General features: G+C 40.6%; 1 long non-coding RNA gene across 1 annotated transcript; it reads left to right on the plus strand.

Annotated features, from left to right (window-relative positions):
• Positions 1-1,490: 1,490 nt before the first annotated feature.
• On the plus strand, positions 1,491-22,647 carry LOC136610516 (uncharacterized). Its single transcript, XR_010790092.1, has 3 exons — positions 1,491-1,683; positions 15,144-15,412; positions 22,056-22,647. It is a non-coding gene; the product is annotated as an uncharacterized lncRNA (long non-coding RNA).
• The last annotated feature ends 1,396 nt before the right edge of the window (positions 22,648-24,043 follow it).

Raw genomic sequence — 24,043 nt, forward strand, 5'->3', positions numbered from 1 at the left:
TCTTATTACTACCATCATTACTACTAGTATCACTACTATTCTTATTACTGCCATTCTTACTACTACCATCATTACTACTAATATTACTACTAGTATCACTACTATTCTTATTACTACCATCATTACTACTAGTATCACTTCTAGTATCACTACTATTCTTATTACTACCATCGTTACTACTAGTATCACTACTATTCTTATTACTGCCATTCTTACTACTAGTATCACTACTATTCTTATTACTGCCATTCTTACTACTAGTATCACTACTATTCTTATTACTGCCATTCTTACTACTAGTATCACTATTATTCTTATTACTACCATCATTACTACTAGTATCACTTTTAGTATCACTACTATTCTTATTACTACCATCATTACTACTAGTATCACTTCTAGTATCACTACTATTCTTATTACTACCATCATTACTACTAGTATCACTACTATTCTTATTACTGCCATCATTACTACTAGTATCACTTCTAGTATCACTACTATTCTTATTACTACCATCATTACTACTAGTATCACTACTATTCTTATTACTGCCATCATTACTACTAGTATCACTTCTAGTATCACTAATATTCTTATTACTACCATCATTACTACTAGTATCACTACTATTCTATTCTTATTATTGCCATCCTTCCTAGTGTTATCACTACTTCTATCACTAGTATTCTTACAACGACCATTGTTACCCCTATTATCACTACTTCTATGGCTAACTTTCCTGTTACTAATCCCACTACTACTGTTACTAGAACTTTATTCACCTACCGGCTCCCATCATTGTTGGGATTCTATTACTACTAGTACTGCTGTTTCTACTATTGCCTTTACCAGACTCACTGCTACTCACATTAACGTACATTTTATTATACCCACATAGCTTCTTTATTTGAGCCCCTGATCCTTTTATTACAGCCACCGTCCCTCACACGATTGGTGCTTCCCTATATGGGGATTCCCCCCGGTGACCTCGGAGTGTGGCATAAAATCATGTGACAAGTTTTCCATGGATGAATTTCAGAGTGAATCCATATTAGATGGGAAAATCCAGCTATTTGTGCGACTTCCAGCGAGGCCCAGTCATCGGTACTAGACTAGCCAGGTCTCACTGCCAATCGCAGGGGATTTTATCGTGTAACAGTGTGGAGAGTATACAGAGAATGGCACGATCAAGGAAAACCTAAAGCGAAAAGGGATCCTGCGAATGGAAACAACTCCTCACTGAAAGGGGTCAGGGGAGAATGTCAGGAATCTTTCTGACCATCAGGTGCTGCACAGTCAGCTGAATATAACACTGGAGCCCCAACTAATGTGTCCAATTGCACAACTCGCCATTCCTTCGCACGAACAGGCTATAACAGCAGACGACCAGTTCCAGCGCCATTATGTCTAAGAGAAGCAGAGCGGCGAGTCCAGCAGGCAAAACTTGTATCACTGAGCAGCGGAAAAACATCTCCTGGTCTCATGGTTCCAGAGTTCTGTTGCACCATTCCGATGGGAGGTGAGAATTTGGCGCAAGCAGTATTAATCGATGACCCCTTCCTGTCGGCTGCTCAGAACATGTCAGCACCTCCATCGAATCTGCGGCAACTACAAGAAGCTTCCTGTCCACAGGGGCCCCCTGTGTAGTACATTGCCTGATGATTTCTTCTTTGCTGATTGGTGAGTTTTGAGACTTCTTGATCCTTTTTCCATCTTGTGCTGTTTGTTGCTATCCCTGACGAGGCTGGATGTGCGCCTTAAATCAATAATTCCCGGGCTTTTTCTTTACCGCCTTCCTCCAATCCAGTGTTGGTCTTGCGCCGCCGCCCCCCCCCCCCCCTCCCTCCTCCATTCCTCCTGGAATTAGCCAGTTCATTCCGAGTCCTTTACCTAAAGGAAGAAAACAATTAAGGCGAATGAAGGAGTAATCTGCTTGTGTTTGTTTAGCCTCTTCATCCTGGATGTGAGCTCACTGAGTGTTGCAATCAGGACGCGGCCTGTTATCATTCGACCTTAATTAGAAAAGACACGGGCAGCAGCGGCGCTCTGAATGAGGAGAAGCGGCCGCCGCCTGATTAATTCAAAGCTCATGTTGGATTAATAACTCCCAACAATGAACAAAAGAAAACTGTTGTGCGAGTCGCTGTCCTCTCGGGCCGGGCGGAGGTCAAATCCCAGGATTTCAATTTCATCCAGAGTTACTTAATCAAGTCTCTCTCCAAAGGAAGAGCCCAAGCGAAACGCTAAACCGCCGTCACAAGGAGGAACCAGATAAACCTCCGATAATCCCAAGGATTCCCCCATCGCTCTTCTCTTTCTTCTTAATGTGACAGCCTCATTAGCTCTAATGACTGAATAATGTCGCTCAGGACATGGTATGAGGCGGCTCTGCGCCACGATGGTTAACAACGCCGAATTGCAACCGAGCCCCTCACAAGACTCCTCCGGTCTGATGTCTATGCGTTGTGAGATGCGGAAAAGAACGCATTCTTTTCAATGGGGCATTTACACGTGCAACTTTTCTATCGCAGCGAGAGGAAGTAATTAAGACAAAACTTGCAGCGTGTCCTATTTTGGGGCGATACTGCTTGTTCTTCCCCATGGGAGTTTGAAGAAAAATTGCATCCTGCCCGCATGCGCACGGAAGTTTCTTGTAAGTGCAATGCAATTTTTTTAAGCTCCTATAGGGAGAAACGGACGGTTTACACTTGGACCGATATTGCAATTGCAATCACTCATCACTCTCTGTGGGAGCAAAAACGCATCACACTCGCATGAAGCTCTCACGTACTTGCGAGCACGATGCAATTCTTTTTCCTGCTCTGATAATGAAGAATGAGCGACTCTTCAATGAAATCGCCTTAAAATGGGACACACTGCAAATTTTCTCTCGCATTGCTTCTTCACAGCACTGTAAGGGGAAAAAAACACATGCAAATGCGCCCAATAAGTGACGCAGTTTAAATTCTATATATCGGACGAGAAACTTCTCTGCATCCTGGGAAGGTGGGTGGGGCTTAGCCTGCATTTACTATACCCGATTGGGGCCAGATCTTCTGCGCAGTGATGCGTTAGCCGTCTCTTTGGCCACCGGAGGGGAGCTTCTCATACAGCATTGACTAGCCATGGAAAGTGCCTTCTTCCTTCTCTCTCCGTCTTCTCTTCCAGCCGCACCTCAAAGGGCACAGGGCTTACTGCGGCTCCCATGCCCCAACAGAGCAACTGTAAGCCGCTGTTCTGTGTAGGCCAGTGTCCTCTTATCACTATAATGGGGCCATGTGCTGTCTGTGTGTCGGGAACCTCCTCCAGTCTAGGAAGTCCATTCTATGATACAACTTCCCGTCATTGATTGTAACAAACTATAACTGCACATAGGAACAAACCATCAGCGCCCACAAGAGATCTGTGCTGCTGATGTGTCCACATCACAGAGGATTTCTAGACTGAATAATATTGTATTAGGTCTGTACAAGATTTCAGCCCCTACATATATACAAGACTGTTTAATTACACTTTCAGCAAGCAAAAAGTGAAACACTTAAGTATATTAGAAGTTACAGAGTTATGGTAAAGAAGCCCGGATTCAGTGAAACAAGGCATGTCACATTCCAAATCCATTATTACCACGCAGAGCTCAGCTCACGCTTAAAGGGCAACTCCAGTCACAGCTATTAATAATATCCCTGATTTAATAATTATTTCTCGGGTACATTGGCAAACACACTTCCATCAATTAGGTTTTATAAGGTAGAAATTTGATTCCACTGATTAGCTAGAATACGAGAGAAAAATGCCTTTTGACAATTTTTTATTTTCCTACAGTGCCTCCAGAGGGCAGAGCAAGTATTGCAAAGCTCTCATTACAATAAAAGGCTTTCTATATGGCATATAAATAAGCCTGGTTCTCGAAAGGGACAAAAATGATGTTTGTTACTGATGGAGAACCAAAATGAAGAATCATCAACTACGAACACAGGAATCCCAAACAAAGTCGCAGAAAATGGATGTTCTAAAGGGACGTCAACTTTAATATCACTTTTCATTCCATCTTGCATCTGAATCAAGAGAAGATGTGAGATTCTCTGCTCTGGGAAAACCTTTTACATGGGTTCAACAGTCCATTTCACCGTCCTGCACTTTTTAAGAGTTGAAAAAAAACAAAAATGAAAAGAACCAAAAGTAACTGCTTCTACTAGACTAAAGAGCATCCAAACTCATACACAAATAAATGTATTACACCTGCAATACACAATGTTATAACATCCAGATTCGGCAGATTAAATTTGAGATATTACTGCTCCCTATGTACAAGAATATAACTACTATATTGCCACCCTCTATGCACAAAAATATAACTTCTGTAATACTGCCCCCCTATGTACAATAATATAACTAGTATAATACTCTCCCCTAAGTACAAGAATATAACTGCTATAATACTGCCCCCTATGTGCAAGAATATAACTACTATAATACTGGTCGTATGAACAAGAATATAACTACCATAATACTGCTCCTATGTACAAGAATATAACTACTATAGTGTCACAATCTATGCACAAGAATAAAACTACTATAATACTGCCTCCTATGTACAAAGAATATAACTATTATAATACTGCTCCTATGCAGAAGAATATATCTACTAATAATATTTCTTCCTATGTTCAAGAATATTACTATAATACTGCCTCCTATGTACATGAATATAACTACTGTAATACTGCTACTGTGTACAAGAATTTAACTACTATAATACTGCCTCCTATGTACAAGAATATAACTACTATAATACTGCTATTATGTACAAGAATATAACTATTATAACACTACCCTCTATGTACAAGAATATAACTACTATAATAGTGCTACTATTTACAAGAATATAACTACTATAATACTGCCCCCCTATGTACAAGAATATAACTACTATAATACTCCTCCTATGTACAAGAATATAACTGCTATAATACTGCCTCCTATGTACAAGAATATAACTACTATAATACTGCCCCCTATGTAAAAAAAAATAAAACTACTATAATACAGCCTCCTCTGTATAAGAATTTTACTACTATAATTCTGCCTCCTAAGTACAAGAATATAACTACTATAATACTGCTACCTATGCACAAGAATATAACTACTATAATACTGCTACCCATGCACAAGAATATAACTACTATAATACTGCTACCTATGTATAAGAATATAACAACTATAATACTGCTCCGTGTACAAGAATATAACTACTATAATACTGCCCCCTATGTACATGTATAGAACTACTATAATACTGCTTCTATGTACAAGAATATTACTACTATAATACTGCTCCTATGTACAAGAATATTACTACTATAATACTGCTCCTATGTACAAGTATATAGCTACTATAATACTACCCCCTATGTAAAAAAGTAAAAATACTATAATACTGCCCCCTATGTACAAGGATATAACTAATACAATACTGCCCTCTCTGCGCAAGAATATAACTACTATAATAGTTACTCCTATGTACAAGAATATAACTATTATAATACTGCCCCCCCTATGTACAAGAATATGACTACTATAATACCACCTCCTATGTACAAGAATATAACTTCTATAATACTGCTCCTATGTACAAGAATATAACTACTATAATACTGCTGCTATGTACAAGAATATAACAAATATAATACTGCCCCCTATGTACAAGAATATAACTATTATAATACTGCTACCTATGTACAAGAATATAACAACTCTTATACTGCTCCCTGTGTAAAAGAATATAACAACTATATTACTATAATGCCCCCTATGTACAAGAAAATAACTATTATAATACTGCCCCCTATGTACAAGGCTAAAACCACTATAATACTGCCTCCTATATAAAAAATATGACTACTATAATACTGCTACCTAAATACAAACATATAACTTCTATAATCCTGCCGCCCCAATGTACAAGACTATAATCACAATAATACTGCCTCCTTTATAAAAAAATATGACTACTATAATACTGCCTCCTTTATATAGGAATATAACCACTATAAAATTGCCCCCTATGTACAAGACTATAACTACTATAATACTGCCCCAATGTACAAGAATATAACTACTATAATACTGCCGCCTATGTACAAGACTATAACTACTATAATAATGCCTCCTATATACCTGAATATAACTACTATAATACTGCCCCAATGTACAAGAATATAACTACTATAATACTGCCGCCTATGTACAAGACTATAACTACTATAATAATGCCTCCTATATACATGAATATAACTACTATAATACTGCTCCCTATGTACAAGAATATAACTACTATAATACGTCCCCCTATGTACAAGAATATAAATACAAAAAAAACTGATACCTATATGCAAGAATATAACTTCTATAATACTGCCCCCACTGTACAATAATATAACTACTATAATGCCACAATCTATGCACAAGAATAAAACTACTGTAATACTGCCTCCTATGTACCAGAATATAACTACTATAATACTGACCCCTATGTACAAGAATAGAACTACTATAATACGGCCTCCTATGTACAAGAATATACCTACTAATAATATTTCCTCCTATGTTCAAGAATACAATTACTATAATACTGTCTACTATGAACAAGAATATAACTACTATAATACAGCTCCTATGTACAAGAATATAACTATTATAACACTACCCCCTATGTACAAGAATATAACTACTATAATAGTGCTACTACTTAAAAGAATAAAACTACTATAATACTCCTCCTATGTACAAGAATTAAACCACTATAATAATGCCTCCTATGTACAAGAATATAACTGCTATAATACTGCCTCCTATGTACAAGAATATAACTACTATAATACTGAACCTATGTACAAGAATATACCTGGTATTATACTGACTTCCATGTATAAGAATATAACTACTATAATTCTGCACCCTATGTAAAAGAATACAACTAATATAATACTGCCCCCTATGTAAAAGAATATAGCTACTATAATACAGCCTCCTATGCATAAGAATTTTACTACTATAATTCTGCCTTCTATGTACAAGAATATAACTACAATAATACTGACTCCTATGTACAAGAATATAACTGCTATAATACCGTCTCCTACGTACAAGAATGTAACTACTATAATACTGCCCCCTATGTACATGTATAGAACTACTATAATACTGCTCCTATGTACAACAATATTACTACTATAATACTGCTCCTATGTACAAGTATATAGCTACTATAATACTACCCCCTATGTAAAAAAGTAAAAATACTATAATACTGCCCCCTATGTACAAGGATATAACTAATACAATACTGCCCTCTCTGTGCAAGAATATAACTACTATAATAGTGCCTCCTATGTACAAGAATATAACTATTATAATACTGCCCCCCTATGTACCGGAATATAACTACTATAATACTGCCCCCTATGTACAAGAATATGACTACTATAATACCACCTCCTATGTACAAGAATATAACTTCTATAATACTGCTCCTATGTACAAGAATATAACTACTATAATACTGCTGCTATGTACAAGAATATAACTACTATAATACTGCCCCCTATGTACAAGAATATAACTATTATAATACTGCTACCTATGTACAAGAATATAACTACAATAATACTGACTCCTATGTACAAGAATATAACTGCTATAATACCGTCTCCTACGTACAAGAATGTAACTAATATAATACTGCCGCCTATGTACAATATAACTACTATAAAACTGCTACCTATGTACAAGAATATCACTACTATAATACTGCTCCTATGCACAAGAATATAACTACTATAATACTGCTGCTATGTAAAAGAATATAAGTACTATAATACTGCTCCTATGTACAAGAATATAATACTGCCCCCTATATAGAGGTGGGAGAGGAGCTTGATACATGCTCCTGTAGTTGTGTGTTATTAGTCATCTCAGTTTCGTGTGTTTTGCTTGTAACACTTAGGTCTTATGACATGACGCGCATAAAAACGCCCGTGTGACTGAGCCCTGAATAAAACCATCGGAAACCATGAGCTTCACATACACTTATTTTGCAGCGATGATTTTGCTGCCCATGTGAAAGAGGAATTACAGTTTGATGCAGCTGACTACTTTCTTGGTTGACGGATGTTGTAACGGATTTATCGGCGACACGAAAAACATAATTGCATACGAGTCCACAGAAGGGAAATCATCAACATGACCTGCAAACATCACAAGTGAAAAGCTTCATCCTACATAGAAATGTAGAAGTCTGTTACACTCTGCTTTGATGGAGACTTTGCACCTACTACACATCATCACACTGCTCTCCTGAACTCCTCAGTGCTGCTACAGACTCTGCTCCTACCACACATTGTCAAACTCCACTCCTTACATCCTCGGTGCTGCTGGAGACTCTGCTCCTACGACACATCATCACACTCCTCTCCTGATATCCTCTGTGCTGCTGGAGACTCTGCTCCTACGACACATCATCACACTCCTCTCCTGACATCCTCTGTGCTGATGAAGACTCTGCTCCTACCACACATCATCACACTCCTCTCCTGATATCCTCTGTGCTGCTGGAGACTCTGCACCTACCACACATCATCACACTCCTCTCCTGACATCCTCTGTGCTGCTGGAGACTCTGCTCCTATGACACATCATCACACTCCTCTCCTGACATCCTCTGTGCTGCTGGAGACTCTGCTCCTACGACACATCATCACACTCATCTCCTGACATCCTCTGTGCTGCTGGAGACTCTGCTCCTACCACACATCATCACACTCCTCTCCTGACATCCTCTGTGCTGCTACAGACTCTGCTTCTACCACGCATTGTCAAACTCCACTCCTTACATCCTCTGTGCTGCTGGAGACTCTGCTCCTACCACACATCATCACACTCCTCTCCTCACATCCTCTGTGCTGCTGGAGACTCTGCTGCTACCACACATCATCACACTCCTCTGCTGACATCCTCTGTGCTGCTGGAGACTCTGCTCCTACCACACATTATCACACTGCTCTCCTGACATCCTCTGTGCTGCTGCAGACTCTGCTCCTACCACACATTATCACACTCCACTCCTGACATCCCTGTGCTACTGGAGATTCTGCTCCTACCACACATCATCACACTCCTCTCCTGACATCCTCTGTGCTGCTGCAGACTCTGCTCCTACTACACATCATCACACTCCTCTCCTGACATCATCTGTGCTGTTGGAGACTCTGCTCCTACTACACATCATAACACTCCTCTCCTGACATCCTCTGTGCTGCTGGAGACTCTGCTCCTACCACACATCATCACACTTCTCACCTGACATCATCTGTGCTGCTGGAGACTCTGCTCCTACCACACATTATCATACTGCTCTCCTGACATCCTCTGTGCTGCTGCAGACTCTGCTCCTACCACACATTATCACACTCCACTCCTGACATCCCTGTGCTGCTGGAGATTCTGCTCCTACCACACATCATCACACTCCTCTCCTGACATCCTCTGTGCTACTGGAGACTCTGCTCCTACCACACATCATCACACTGCTCTCCTGACATCCTCTGTGCTGCTGGAGACACTGCTCCTACCACTTTGCAACTCTAGGTCCGTATCCTCCCACAACATTACCCCATTCTCCCCCTGAAATACTCTGTGCCATCCTACATCTTCTAATGCTATGTTTGATAGTTTCTATAACTCTGGCTCGTTCTTCGTTAGTTTCTCTCTGCAGTCCCCACTGTGAATGAGTTTGGAGCTCCTTTGCTGTTGGCTGCCTGCTCTGTATAGACCCTTTCAGACAAGGCTCTGTGTATCTGGGTGGAATGTTTGGGCGCTGAGTGGTAACGTGTCTCCATTGTTGGTTATAATGCTACTTTTTACGGCACGCTCCCTGGAGACGCGTTAATTCCCGGCCCTATAATACCTGTTTGTGCTCCAGCTCGCCTCTATTTGGACATGAAAGGCCTTCAGACATTTTTGGTAAACCTGTGTAAACTGGGGGCGCTGCGGTTGTGCTGCTGCGCCTGGAGGGCTATGAAAGGCCTACACACATCAGCGTCCCCTGTGTCAGGACGTTCGGCGCGCTCCACGCCCTTGTTAATCAATACTGAACTGTTGGCGGTTTGTTTGTCTTCTCCACATCTGTGGATGTCTGTTCTGGCGTGCGGCGGAGTCCTGCCTGCAAGGCTTCATAATGTTTTATTTATCCTTCTCGCTGCTCCAGTAAAAAACACCGAAAGTACCCTGCAAGAATGAGGGTAGTGCAGTATGGTGAAGGCACTGAGCACGGTGTGGCGGTGGTGACTTTATTCTGTTTACTGATTAGATTGCTGTCATTGCAGGACACTGCGCAGCCCTTCGAGCTCAGAAAGGAGCACAGCCTGAACTTGGCTCCCTTACTGACTCTGTGTTTTTTTATCTCCCCTTTAGTAAATTACCAATGTCAAAATACAGGAGGGGCTTAAAATGATCAGAGGATCCTTTGCAGTTGCATTCATTAGGGTCTCGGCTCCTTGACCCCCCATAATAGTGCCTGAACATGTTAGAGAGGTTCTATATAGATGGCGACTCTACATGTATGACTTTTCTGGGCTCTTACTGCTGTGATGTTGATCCTCATTTTGACAACTTCCAACATCCCATCATGTTCCTGAGCCAATCAGATGCACCCCTGCTTATGCTCCCCTTCCCCTCTCACAGCATGATGAGGCTCAGGGATTGTATGAGAACACCCTGCTCCCATTCCCCTCTCACAGCATGTTGACAAACAGTGATTACAGGATCACCTCTTCCTCCTCATCCCCTCTCACAACATGTGCAGGTACTAATATTGTAACATTCCCTCCTCTTCCCTCACCCCTTTTATAGCATGAGGAGGCACTATGATTGTAATATCAACTCTCCTCCTCTTCCCCTCTCACAGCATGGTGACACTCAGAGATTGTAAGATCACCTGCTCTACCCTTCCCCTTTCACAGCATGAAGAGGCAGAGGGATTGTAACATCACATCTTCCTCCTCTTCCCCTCTTATAGCATGATGACCTAAAACAATTGTAACATCAGCCCCTACTCCCCTTCCCCTCTAACAGCATGATGAGGCACACCTATTGAAACATACCCTCCTCTTCTCTCTCCCCTCTCATAGCATGAGAAGGCACAATGACAGTAACATCACCGCTCCTACCCTATCCCTCTCACAGCATAAGGAGGCAGAGAAAATGTAACATCACCTCTTCCTCCCCTTCCTCTCTTACAGCATTGTGAAGCACTGTGATTGTAATCCCACCCCCTTTTCCCTTCCTTTCTCACAACATGATGAGGCACAGGGATTATATCATCACTCTCTCCTTCTCACAGCATGATGACATAGAGTTATTGTGACATCAACTTGTCCTCTCTTTCCCCTCTCACAGCATGACAAGGCACAGAAATTGTAAGATCACCCCCTTCTCTCCTTCCCCTCTCACAGTATGATGAGCTACAGCAATTGTAAGGTCACCCCCTTCTTTTCTTCCCCTCTCACAGCATGATGAGGCACAGCAATTGTAAGATCACCCCCTTCTCTCTTTCCCCTCCCACAGCATGATGAGGCACCGTGATGGTAATATCAACCCCTCCTTCTCTAACTTCTTTCACAGCAAGATGAAGCACAGGGATTTTATCATCACCCCCTTCTCTCTTTACCCTCTCACAGCATGATGAGGCATAGCAATTGTAACATCACCTCCTTCTTCTTCCCATCTTATAGCATGATGAGGAACAGTGATTGCAATATCACCCCTCTTCCATTTCCCCTCTTGCAACATGAGGGACAGGAATAATAGCAGTTCACCCTCCTCCCCCTATTCTTTGACAGCATGACAAGGTACAGAGATTGTAACATCTTCCCCTTCTTTCACAGCATGATGAGGCACAGCGATTGTAACACTATTTCCTCCTCCTCTTCCACTCTCACAGCCTGACTAGACACAGAGATTGTAACATCACCCCCTCCTCCCCTTCCCCTCTCACAGCATGAGGTATTATGGGATCACTGTAGCTGTTTTTATGGGAGCACTGTGACAGGTGTTATGGGGGCACTGTGACTGTATAACTAAATTATAAACTGCATCCCACTGTGTAAGCCAATGCAGCTACAAGGGTGTGAGAAGCATTAGTGAGGTGTGGCCGCAGCAGCAGGGCAGAGGAGCCAGAGGCAGCCTTTGTGAGCGGCATGTGTAGCGTGGTTCCCAGACTGGGAAGCAGCATGGGGAAAGCAGTGCAGAAAAGGGTCTTGATGACTAGAGGGCCGAAGATGCAAGTTGCCAGCAAAAGAGCTCTGATGACCCAGGGGCTGATAATGACACTCCATGTGGAAGGAAAGAGAGTCTCCCTTCCCACCAGGACTTGGTCCCAAAGCAGACAAGAGCACAATGGACCCAAAAGAATGGCGCAAGCTGTAGGATGCACATGACTGGTCCAAGAAGACGATAGTGTGCACACTATAGGTGTTAAGAAAATTGTAGATCAATGTATCAGTTAATTGTTTTTCTATTAGATTGTAGACTAGAAAGATATAGCATGATGCTAGTATAAGTAGTGAAGGGGTTAAACCAAACCTTTCTATACCAGTAAATGGTAGGGATAGAGACAGACAGAAGATAAGACAGTCTCTCAGACTGCCTCCCTTGCATTCCTTTTCACTTAATTCATAATGGTTTCTTTGTATGTTATAGTTACACCTTAAAAGGTGTAACTTATGTTAAACATTTTAGTTGTACCCTGTTATGTATTCTTATTAATCTTGGAGGTATGTACTTTTCCTGTGATGTCATTTATGGTATATAAACCACATGCACCTTTTAATACATTAGAAATCATTTGATACCGCAACAAGGCTGGTGTGATTTGTATTTCTCCTATGGGCCCTGACTTCTACACGCGATCTAGGATTGTCTTCTCCTTGATAAACACATGAATTCTCCGTACAATAGGGACCATGACGGATTGATGTGACTGAGGAAGTATCTTCCTGGAAGGGACTGCGATACAGGGAATGTGGGATTGTGTGCAAAGTGAAACTGTGACGATACGGGATATACTAGGAGATATGTGATATATGTACCGTTATGGGAGAACAAGGCACTCCGGGGTAACAGCGCTATGCGTAGGTTGTGGTATATGTGAGACAGCCATATTGTAATGTGGATCTCTATTTGCACCTACGGTGCGTTGAGTCTATAGTGATGCAGGACTCCTAAACTGGTGATCTAGTCTGACACTTATGGTGCATGAGGCCGCGGACCTTCCAGAATCTAGTATGCAGTGCGAGGATGAGTATGGAGTACTACAACGATAGGGGTTAGTACAGTGATGCCTTGGGTTAAGAGTGCCTCAACGTACAAGCTTTTTGACTTGAGAGCAGGCTCTCTCCCGAATTTTCCTTTGACTTGAGAGCAAAAACTTGGGTTAAGAGCCTTGCTCTCAATGGGGCCGCTGCTGCTGCCGGTGGCCCCATTGAAAGCAATGGCCTGCCAGCAAGCCCTGCAGTGATTTTCGGGGAAGGGCTTTAAATATGTAACATCCCTAGCTGTAGTAAAAAATATATACTCACCTGTCCGTTGTTGCTGGGGCTCAGGCGTGTCTAGCCGCCGCTTGTTCTCCCTGCATTTTTAATCCCTGCTCGCTGAAAAGCTTAAGAGCACCGCAGGGAGAACAAGTGGCGGCTAGATGCACCTGAGCCCTGGCAACAGTGGACAGGTGAGTATATATTTTTTAAATTTTTTTACAGCAGCTAGGGATGATTTTCAGGTAAGGGCTTATATTTAAAGTCCTTCCCCGGAAATCAGTGCGGGGGTGCTGGCGTCCTATTGCTTTCAGTGGGGCAACGCCATCCCCATTGAAATCAGACGGAGAGCTTCGCGATCCAGAACGGATTAATGGCTTTTCCATTCATTTCAATGGGGAAAATTGATTTGACTTACGAGTGTTTTGGGTTAAGAGCTCCGTCACAGAACAGATTAAACTCTTAACCCAAGGCAACACTGTATTAGAGAAGTTTGAAGTGCCTCGTCTCGCGAAAGTGATGCCCTAATATGGTTATGTGGATATGTATGTTATAAAAGTGAATTCCAGTTAAACCTTTTGCAACATTTAAAGGGATTGTTCATTTATAAACTTTTGATGGCCTATCAACAGGATAAGTCATCAATAGTGGATTAGTAGGGGTCTGTTGCCACGGACGCCTGCCAAGCAGCTGTTTTCTTGACCTGTGTGCTTGCGCACTGAACTAATTTCTGCAGGAGGCAGATAGCTCCATTCTCACTGTAGTGGCCAGGCTTGGTATTGCAGGCCCAGCTCACATTGAAGTGAATGGAAACTTGGCCTGCAATACCAAGTCTGGCCACTGCAGTGAGAACGAAGCTGTCTGCTTCCTACAGAAATTAGCTCATTTTATGAACACCACAGACCCAGAAAATAGCTGATTGGTGGGGATCCTTGGTGGCAGACCCCTGCTGATCTACTATTGATGGTCTGTCCTGCTGATAGGCCATCAGTAGTTTACAACTGGACAACCCTTTTAAATACTCCGACTCTCCTATGAAGGGACGTAAAATTATCTTAATTGTTTAGTAAAATTGTATTTGTTCCGAAAAAAATCTGCTGCCTCTTACTGTCTGTCACCAATGCGTCATAGCAACCCCACCATCCACCTGCTTCAGATCTGTGTCTTTACTTCTGCTGTATGATCCTGACACCTAACCTGCATTATACTCCAGTCACATCCAGAGCTGAAGTCACGATTCTGTGGGTACATCATTTCTTATTCTCCAATCACATCTAGAGCTGCAGTCACTATTCTGCTGTTACATTGTGCCTTATGCTGCAGTCACATACAGAGCAGCAGTCACTATTCAGCTGTTACATCATGTCTTAATCTCCACTCACATCTAAAACTTCAGTTACTATTCTGCTGTTACATCATTTCCACTACTCAAGTCACATCCAGAGCTGCAGTCGATATTCTGCTGGCTGCCACTATAATAAGAAGCATCTTTGTAAATTATTTGCTCTACTTACCTTGTACTGATTCTAAGTTTTGTTGTCTATTATCCTCAAGTTATACCCAGAGCTGCATTAAGAACTCTACTATTTCTATCCTTGGATTGACGGGAGCTGATACTCCCATCATGCGGACTGCAGACCTCTACAATCTATCCCTGCCACCGACCTCCATTGCATCTCTTTATCACCTGAGTTCTGTGAATGTTCTCAGCCCTGAGACGCTGCGATCGCTTATAAAACACGTTGGCATTTCCCACCAAACTCATTTTTTTATGCGTGAAGGAGAAAGAAAAAGAAGTGACGAAGCCAAGTTCACAGAAAAAGGTCAGTGCCGCGGGCCCGAGACACAAACTAACATCTTGTCACTATTATTTTGAGGCAAAAAAGGGTCATTTAGCCATTTTCATGACCGAAGCTGACACACACCATTCTGCTCCAATAGCCAATAACATGCATCTTTTATCAGTCTCATCGATAACTTATGTCTGTATAGCAGGTAAAAACAGAACCGCTCAGTACAAAGATGCTGGTCTCTCTACTGCATAATCTTCATGGTTTGATTTTAACACAAGAGAAGATTCTCAGGTATCTAGAAGGAAATGCTTGTGGCGGAGATGTGTGAGAATCTGACATTCCACTGGCGAAACAGTCCACAATAGATAGGTACATTTTGAAAAGGGCATTAAAAGACAAATGAAGTACATTAAATATGAGACTATGTCTCCGCAACTATTCTTTGTGGCTGTTTCTGAGTTTTCTCTGTACCTGGAAAAGCTGGATGACAATCAATAAGTACAATAAAACAATATACTTATTATAATTCTACTCCCTAAGTACAAAAATATGACTACTATAATACTGCCTCCTATGTACAAGATTATACCTACTATAATACTGCCCCTTATGTACAATAATATAACTACTGTAATACTGCTCCTATGTACAAGAATATAACTACTATAATACTGCCTCCTATGTACAAGAATATAACTACTATAATACTGCCTCCTATGTACAAGAATAAAACTACTATTATACTACTTCCTATGTACAAGAATATAACTACTATAATACTGCCCCCTATGTACAAGAATATAACTACTATAATACTGCCCCGTATGTACAAGAATATAACTACTATATTAGCGCCTACTTTGTATAAGAATATAACTGCCATAATACTGCCTCTTATGTACAAAAATATAACTACTATAATAGTGCTCCTATGTACAAGGGTATAACTGCTATAATACTGTTCCTATCTACAAGAATATGACTACTATAATACTGCCCGCCTACGTACAAGAATATAACTACTATAATACTGCCCCCTATGTACAAGTATATAACTACTATAATATTGTTCCTATGTACAAGAATATAACTACTATAATACTTCCTTTTCTGTAAAAGAATTTATCTACTATAATACTGCTCCTCTTTACAAGAGCATAACTATAATACTGCCTGCTATATACAACAATATACCCTCTATAATACAAGAGTATAACTGCCTAAATAATGTCCTTTTTGTATAAGAATATAAGTACTATAATACTACCCGTGATGTACAACCATATAACTACTATATTACTGCCCTCTTTGCAGAAAAATATAACTACTATAATACTGCCCCTAGGCAAAGAATATAACTACTATAATACTGCCCCCTTTGTACAAGAATATAACTACTATAATCCTGCCCCCTATGTACAAGAACAGAACAACTATAGTATTGCCTTTTCTGTACAACAATATAACTACTATAATACTGCCCCCTATGTACCTTTTATGTATAGCTACTATGATACTGCCAACTACTAACATGAATATATATCTACTACAATACTGCCTCCCATGTTCAAGAAAATATTTACCATAATACTGCCCCTGATGTACAAGAATATAATTACTATAATACTGCTCCTTACGCATGAGAATATAAAGTAAAATCTTGCCCCGTATGTACTATAAAACTGCCCCCTAGGTGCAAGAATATAACTACTAAAATTCTCCCTCTACGTACAAAAATATAACTACAATTATATTGCTCCTATGTTCAAGTATATAATTACTATAATACTGCTCTTATGTACAAAAATATAACTACTATAATACTACTCCTCCATATAAGAATATAACTACTATAATACTGCCCTCTTTGTAGAGGAATATAACTTATATAACACTGCACCCTATGCACAAAAATATAACTTGTATAATACTGCCTTCTATGTTCAAGAATATAACTACTATAATACCGACTCCTATATACAATAATACAACCTCTATATTACTGCTCCTATATGCAAGAGTATAACTGCCTAAATCCTGCCTCCTATGTACAAAAATATAACTACTATAATACTGCTCCTATGTACAAGATTGTAAATACTGTAATACTGCTCCTATGTACAAAAACATAACTACCATAACACTGCCATCTATATACAAAAATATATCTACTATAATATTGGTCCATATGTACACAAATATAAATACTAGAATACTACCCCCTATGTACAAGAATATAAATACTATAATACTGCTCATATGTACAAGATTGTAACTACTGTAATACCACCACCTATGTACAACAATAAAACTACCATAATACGCCACCTATGCACAACAATATAACTTGTATAATACTGACCCCTATGTACAAGAATTTAACTACTATAACACTGCCCCCTATGCTCAAGAATATAACTACTATATTAGTGCCCTCTTTGTAGGAGCATATAAATACGATAATAATGACCCTATGTACAAGAAAATACCTACTGTAATACTACCCCCTATGTACAAAAACATAACTAACATAATACTCCTCCTATGTACAAAATATAACTTGCATAATACTGCCTTCTATGTTCAAAAATATAACTACTATAATACTGCCACCTATATACAATAATACAACCTCTATATTACTGCTCCTATATGCAAGAGCATAACTGCCTAAATACTGCCCTTTATGTACAAAAATATAATTATTATATTACTGCTCTTTTGTACAAAAATTTTACTACTGTAATTCTACCCTCTATGTACAAGAATATACCTACTATAATACTGCTACTATGTTCAAGAATGTAAATATCATAATACTGCCCCCTATGTACAAGAATATAACTACTATAATACTGCCTTCTACGTGAGGGCTTAGTCACACGGGCGTTTATTGCCGCGATTTGCGCATGCGCATGCGTCCGGCGATTTTTTAAAACCATTGCTTTGCAATGGTATCAGACACATGAGCGCTTTTTATGCGCTCGTCCGATAAATTAGAGAACAGAAATCGCAGATCGCACCTATCTGCGATCTGCGATTCCTGTTCTCTTCTCTATATGCGCTCAACGGGGCCGGAGGCAGCAGCGCCGACCCCATTGAGAACATACAGAAGACAAATCATTCTTCTCTGCCACAGCTGTAACAGCTGTGGCAGAGAAGAACAATGTTTGCCCATTGAATTCAATGGAGCGGCAATACAGCCGACTCCATTGAAAGCAATGGGCTGCCGGCATGCGCGGGATGAATTGTCGGGAAGGGGTTAAATATATAACCCCTTCCCTGCAATGCATCCTTAAATGTGAAAAAATAAAAAAAAAGGATGTACTCACCTGCTCCCGGCAGCTGGAGATCCCCGCGGCCGGCCTGCAGTGGGTGTGAAGGGGTGTGACTCAGACTGGCCCCTGATTGGCTCAGCCTGAGCCAATCAGAGGCAGATCTCAGTCACACCCATTCATGAATTCATGAATGGGTGTGACTGAGACTTGCTTCTGATTGGCTCAGCGCTGAGCCAATCAGGGGCAAGCCTGAGTCACACCCCTTCACACCCACTGCAGGCCGGCCGCGGGGATCTCCAGCTGCCGGGAGCAGGTGAGTACATCCTTTTTTTAAATTTTTTCACATTTAAGGATGCATTGCAGGGAAGGGGTTATATATTTAACCCCTTCCCGACAATTCATCCCACACTCGCCCGCAGCGCTTGCATTCAATGGAGCCGCTGTATTGCCGGCTCCATTGAATGCAATGCGCTGGACAGCTCCGGCCCGTTTCTAATGAAACGCGGCTAGGAGCAGATTTTCGGGCGATTTTTGGGCCGATTTTTCGGCGCCGGTCACACGATCGCGCAAAATCGTAATTTCGCGGTAAATTGCGATTTTGCGCGATCGCGATTTTAACATTACAAGTCCCATAGACCCCTGCAGAGAAAAAAATGCTGCGAATTTCGCAGGGAAAAAAATCGCCAGTGGGTGGGCACCCTAATACTGCCAACTTTGTACTAGAATATAACTACTATAATACTGCCCCCTATGTGCAAGAGTATAACTGCTATAATACAGCCCCCTATGTACAAGAATATAACTACTATAATACTTCCCTCTATGTGCAAGAATATAATTACTATAATATCTCAGCTATGTACAAGAATATAACTACTATAATATTGCCCCCTATGTACAAGAATATAATTACTATTATACTGCCCCCTATGTACAAGAATATAACTATTATAATGCTGCTCTCTATGTACAAGAATATAACTACTATAATACTGCCCCTATGTACAAGAATATAACTACTATAATATTGCCCCCTATGTAAAAGAATATAACTACTATATTCCTGTCTCCTATTTACAAGAATATAACTACTATAATATTGCCTTCTATGTACAAGCATATAACTACTATATTCCTGTCTCCTATGTACAAGAATATAACTACTATAATACTGCCCCCTATGTACAAGAATATAACTACTATAATACTGCCCCCCTATGTACAAGAATATAACTACTATAATACTGCCCCCCTATGTACAAGAATAATACTACTATAATACTGCCTTCAATGTACAAGCACATAACTACTATATTCCTGTCTCCTATGTACAAGAATATAACTACTATAATACTGCCCCCAATATGCAAGAATATAACTACTATAATACTTCCCTCTATGTACAAAAATATAACTACTATAACACTGCCCCCTATGTACTAGAATAGAACTGCTATAATACTGTCCCCTGTGTACAGGAATATAACTACTGTAATACTGCCCCCTATATGCAAGAATATAACTACTATAATACTTCCCCCTATGTACTAGAATATAACTGCTATAATACTGCTCTTACCGTATGTACAAGAATATAACTAGTATAATAGTGCTGCTATGTGCAAGAATATAACTACTATAATACTGCCAACTTTGTACTAGAATATAACTACTATAATACTGCCCCCTATGTGCAAGAGTATAACTGCTATAATACAGCCCCCTATGTACAAGAATATAACTACTATAATACTTCCCTCTATGTGCAAGAATATAATTACTATAATATCTCAGCTATGTACAAGAATATAACTACTATAATATTGCCCCCTATGTACAAGAATATAATTACTATTATACTGCCCCCTATGTACAAGAATATAACTACTATAATACTGCCCCCTATGTACAAGAATATAGCTACTATAATACTGCCCCTATGTACAAGAATATAACTAATATAATACTGCCCCCTATGTAAAAGAATATACTACTATATTCCTGTCTCCTATTTACAAGAATATAACTACTATAATATTGCCTTCTATGTACAAGAATATAACTACTATTATACTGCTCCCCTATGTACAAGAATATAACTACTATAATACTGCCCCCCTATGTACAAGAATAATACTACTATAATACTGCCTTCAATGTACAAGCACATAACTACTATATTCCTGTCTCCTATGTACAAGAATATAACTACTATAATACTGCTCCTATGTACAAGAATACAACTACTATAATACTGCCCCCCTATGTACAAGAATAATACTACTAATACTGCCCCCCTATGTACAAGAATATAACTACTATAATACTGCCCCCCTATGTACAAGAATAATACTACTATAATACTGCCTTCAATGTACAAGCACATAACTACTATATTCCTGTCTCCTATGTACAAGAATATAGCTACTATTATACTGCTCCTATGTACAAGAATACAACTACTATAATACTGCTACTATGTACAAGAATATAACTACTATAAAACTGCCCCCCATGTACAAGAATATAACTACTATAATACTGCTCCCTATGTACAAGAATATGAATACTATATTACTGCTACTATGTACAAGAATATAACTACTATAATACTGCCCCCTATGTACCAGAATATAAGTACTATAATACTGCTCCTTTGTACAAAACGCACCGCAGTGCAGCTGTGTGGAAAAAATCTGCCTTGTGAGAACAGCTTTTTTGCAAAACTCATTTGTGCTGTATTGCACTGCAAACGCAGCAGTTTTGCCGCAGTGCGGATATGCAACGGCAATCCGCGGCAAAACCGCAGCATATCCACCCTGTGTGAACCCAGGCTAAGGGTTACTACCCACTACAGTTTTTTTTTCTCACTGCGAAATTCACAGCGTTTTTTTTTCTGCAGGGGTCTATGGGACTTGTAATGTTAAAATCGCAATCACGCAAAATCGCAATTTACCGCAAAATCGCGATTTTAACATTACAAGTCCCATAGACCCCTGCAGAAAAAAAAAACGCTGCGAATTTCACAGTGAAAAAAAAACTGTAGTGGGTAGTCACCCTAATACTGCCCCCTATGTATCATTGTATAAAGACCTGTAGTTAATGACGGTTTCGGTCTCCAGCATTATGTGTTATTTTGTACCTTGTAGTTGTGATACTTCTATTGTTATGATGACATTTGTTGTGTTGTCCTATTGTTGAGGTTTTGGTAGTGTAGAATGAACATTTGCCGTCTATATGGCGGTCATAATCATCGTACACGGGAGTTGCTGGGAGGTGGCAGAGGACGTGGTTTTACTCAATGGGTGAACAATAAAGGGAACATTTTGGGGTTCACCACCCCCCCAATCGCGGCTGAGGATGATTACTGACCATTGTAATGTTTGTGTTGGCAGGATGCAGGAACTTGGATCTTCGGACGAGGCACATAGGGAATTTGGAGTTCCACAGCCATATACGGTAAGATATCTGAGCGGAGCCCGTACAATCTGCTTTAAAAATGGCAGCAATGGAATTTGCTTGGACCTCTGCCCCGCGAAAAAATAATACAACTGCGAAATCGTGAAAAAGCAGCGACTCCCAGGGAACTCTCGCTCCGGACAGTGGGAACAGCCGCTGGGACTCAGATTAATGACTGCTGTATTTACATTGTCATATTTTCAGCGCTGGGCCGCGGGATCTACGAGGAGCTGGTTCCCTGGCAGGATGGCACTGTGATTACGTCACGCCGTGGTGCTTGGGGTGTGCACTGACTTTACCAAGGAAAATTCTATGATTCATCATAAACTTTACACCCCCGACGAGAACATTTTATTTTGTGTTTTGTTATTTTTTTAATTCACTGGAAATGAGTGAGATGACTGGCAGCCGTGAGTAAAGAGCGATGCATCGCCAAATCTTCCCGAAGGTCTTAAAGGGACAGTGACTTGTTTTCTGTATTTAAAGGATGAAAACTTCTGCAAGGTTTCTAATACATTTTTGCTTTTACTTCCTTTTACATTTTAAAATCTCAGCTTACTGTGAATGAATGAGAAACTGTTCTGATCTAAGAACTCATCTAGACCTGCTCCTACTTACTCAGCAGATGGACTCGTTGCAGTGTATCAGTGTGGACAGTCCTTGGTGAGCACATATCAGCTCAAGTGGTGTGATCAAGAGTAGGCTAAAATGGGTTTCCATACTCTGACAGCAAGCAGAAATTTAGAAAATGGTGAAGAATTCAATAACAAATACTATTAGAAAGTTGCAGGCATTGTCTAGTTGTAATCTACTGATGGACTATTCATCTCTACTAGAAAGTTTATCAGTAGAGATGAGCGAGCACACTTGTTTAAGGCTATTACTCGATCGAGTAGCAGTCTTATCAAGTAACTGTGTACTCGCCTGAGCAGCACGCGGGGGCCAGCGGGGTGGGGAGCGGGAGGAGAGAGAGATGCTAGTGCGAGTACACAGTTACTCGATAAGACTGCTACTCGATCGAGTAACAGCCTTAAACGAGCGTGCTCGCTCATCTGTATATATCAGTAATAGATCAGCAGAGGGTTTGTCTCTCGGGACCCCGACACTTAGCTACCATTGAAATGAATGAAAACTTGGCCTGCAATATGAAGCCTGGCCACTGCAATAGGAATCAGCTCAGTGCATGAATGCACCAGCCCAGTACTGATCGATGGGGATCCTGAGATCCAGATCTACTGTTGAGGATCTATACTAATAGACAACAAACAGAGAAGCGGATGCCAGCAGCACAATCCTGCAAACTGTCTCTAGCAGGGCAATAACAATGCAAAGTCACACTAGAACCTAAATCCAAGGTCCAAAGTATAGCCAAAAATAGAGAAATGTGACAGCATTGCAAAACAAATCCTCTTTATTCCTCCCAGAAGAACAGATGGCAACGTTTCAACTCAAGGAATCTTTATCAAGCATAAAAGCATGTGTATCACACAAACATTTATAGTCAAATGTACAAAAGAAACACTAATCACAGAAGGGTAGCAAACAGAGAACACCCATACAGAACCGCTTCCACCCAACAGCTGATCTTTCTTCAAAGTGAACAGTGGCGATGTTGTGGTGGTAATAAACAGATCCAGCATGGGATATTAGTACAGTATGTCTCCACCGGTAGTATGGATTGGCCGGGCTCACCTACAGGTAACGCCCAAGTCAGGCCCGAAGCTGGCAAAAGCTCCCTATTGGCGGAGGACACATACCGCTCAGTACTAGTAGGCAGCTCACAGCCCTCCTCCTCATCCTCACCACTGCCGGAGTGTCAGCTCTCCTCCACATCCCGACCGATGCCAGAATGTCAGTCCTCTGGTCTGGTGACAGTCATGAGGAGTGTCCGGAGGGAGCTTCCTGGCTGTAGTTATGCCGGAGC

The sequence above is a fragment of the Eleutherodactylus coqui genome, chromosome 2 (assembly GCF_035609145.1).
Source record: "Eleutherodactylus coqui strain aEleCoq1 chromosome 2, aEleCoq1.hap1, whole genome shotgun sequence".
Classification (NCBI taxonomy): Eukaryota; Metazoa; Chordata; class Amphibia; order Anura; family Eleutherodactylidae; genus Eleutherodactylus; species Eleutherodactylus coqui.